Source organism: Cheilinus undulatus, linkage group 2 (genome assembly GCF_018320785.1).
Source record: "Cheilinus undulatus linkage group 2, ASM1832078v1, whole genome shotgun sequence".
Classification (NCBI taxonomy): domain Eukaryota; kingdom Metazoa; phylum Chordata; class Actinopteri; order Labriformes; family Labridae; genus Cheilinus; species Cheilinus undulatus.
Window position 1 is genome coordinate 35,349,089 of NC_054866.1, and position 2,714 is coordinate 35,351,802.

Here is a 2,714-nt window from a genome sequence, read left to right on the forward strand (position 1 = left end):
ATTGGATATAACAGAGGAGAAAGGCTCATTTACATTGGGTGCATAACAATACATAAACTTCCATGCTTGAACTTGTTACTCTATGATTTGTAGACTTTAAAAACATTATTGCAAATTTTGAAGATTTGGAGTTTAAAGGTTTTTATTTTTATAATTGCTTTGATACAGACAGAAAAAAAAAAAAGATCTTAAAAGTCTTGTTGGTCATGGTTATTTTATTTTGTATAACTTAATGGAGTAAAACAATTGTAAACTGTGATTACTAATAAGGGTGAAGCTAAGGAAGGCTAGGTGGTATAGCACCCGTTATTTTTTTCAGTGTTACACCATCCTTTTTTTAAATGTATTGTTGCTTATCAGAGGACTGTGAGCTTTTTCCTACCAATGCAATAAAAATTTGAAAATTTGATTTTAAACAAAATCCATTGTTTTATTTTATTGTTCATTATAACGTAAAATTAATTTAGCAGGGCATGCTTAGAATAATTTTAGTGTCATGTTACAAACAGCCTCATATTTTCTACCTTGTAGATAACAAGATAAAATTGCTCTGAATAATAGCTGACAAATGGAACACCTGTTGGTCTGGGAATTTTATTCCCCATGCAGTTTCTAACTGACTGTCCTACTTTGTTACGCTTTGAGGATAAATCATAACACAGTATTCCTTTAATATCTAAGACAAAATGGCACATACATGGATTATGGTTCACATGTTTGGTCTATTTTTTACATCAAATGTAACAGTGACGTGAAAGTTTGCGCAAAATGTAACTTGAGTAACTATCTGATTTACTGAATTATGAATTTCACCGGGAGCATCATGCCAATTCAAACTGGGGCTGGTGGCCTCTCCAGAAATTTTTTTCAGATATTTGGGTTTTTCCCACAAATTTGAATATCATGAGATTATTTTATTTTCTGTAGTATGTAGTAATGAGAAATAATACACCTGCTAAAGGCATTTATTATTCATAATTCAGTTGGTTAAGGCGCCTGCCTTGCTCTTGGGTAACTTGGTTAAACTTCCTGTTTGATACTAAGCTAGTTCAGAGCTTAGTGAATACTAAAGTCAGTCAGAGGACTAGCAGTTGATTCATCAGCACTAAATCAGAAGAAACCATTGTTATGAGATGGTTTCATGTCAGGATCAGTGAAATATCTTCATCTGAAAAATGTCTAAAAGCACCAGGTGCAAAGGTTAAAAACACAGCAGGTAGGTTATTTACTTAAAGTAAAAGCCCCGCATTTAAAATTTTACAGATAAAATATTTAATTTTATGATTGAAGTAATATGCTAAGCAGAAGTCAAATTTCTCATGCAGAATGCTCATACCAGAATAACATGTTTCAAGTATCATATTGTTTGTTTTGTATTAGCCTATTAATGTGAATCTGAAAGGTCAGGCCTCTGAACATAAGTCAGTGCCTCAAAACTGTTCTTATTACTGTTTAAGTGCGTTTTTTGCTTGCAACAGGTCTTTATCAAGCTTTGATTCATTTGACCATTTTAGACCAATCAGAGGTGGATGCAATGGTGATGTCATCCAGCAGGTAAATGTGCTGATCAATCAAACATGGAGGCCTAATAATGACAGCATGATGATTGATAATGTGGAATCAATAAAGTTTAGCTAGTTCATCCAGGACACCGTAGTCAAACACCCAGCTGTGATCAGCTGACAGCCAGCTGATCACAGTTATCCCCTCCAGCCAATCACAGCTTTTTGTGCAGCACTCAGTGCTGCAAGAAGGCTCTCTGTGGTAAAATGTCTCCATTCTTATGTTTATTTGCACTAATTAAACTATTTACTTGTGCTAAAAACTAACTTTACTTAATCCATTAACCATTACAAAACAATAAATAAAAGTAATTTATCTATTCACTGTAACTCAAACAATGTAAGAGACACTCTATAGTAAAATGCCTCATCTCATATGTACATTACACTAATCAACTATAGATTATCTTATCTCCCTCATGCAAATCTGCCCACATCCTTTTTTTTTTCTTTACTCTGATCATGTCTATGTCATGTCAACATCCTTGCACCCTTTGTCCATCTTGCAACCATACTATCAAACTACTAGAAATAATACCAACAAATGCTTGTACATATCTAAATCCTAATTTTGATACTTTTGTAAGTGTATTTATTTTTGTACGTAATGTTTAATTCCTGTTCATTGACAGAAAAGCTAGCCTAAGTCAAATTCCTTGTTGCGTAAGCATAAAGAGCCAATAAAGCTGATTCTGTGTATTTAAATATGATGTACAGTACTTGTCATTCATCCCTGCTGGCATTAATGCTGATGCACCACACTGCTGCTGCCAGCAAAGCTGGCAAAAGACAAAATCATGCTGCCTCCTCCACCCCAGCCTCCTCCATTATAGCATAGAGCTTGTTGCAATCTCATTCAGATTCATGCTACTATGGATTGATTGCTCTTGAATTTATTTTATTGTATTTCATATACATTGTCATACACGCATCCATCCTTATGGGGGTGTCTCACCATGCACTCCCTAGAAAGTCAAAGTATGCTGCTTGACTAACCCAGGGAGCATCTTTTGAGCAGAGCCTTCACTGCCAAATAAAACTGAATATCCATTTTGCAATAATACATAATCGTACAGACCGCAATTAAAGGTGATGTACAGAGTCAGAAACAAGGCATTTAAACAACACATGAAGTTAATAATCTGTACAAGA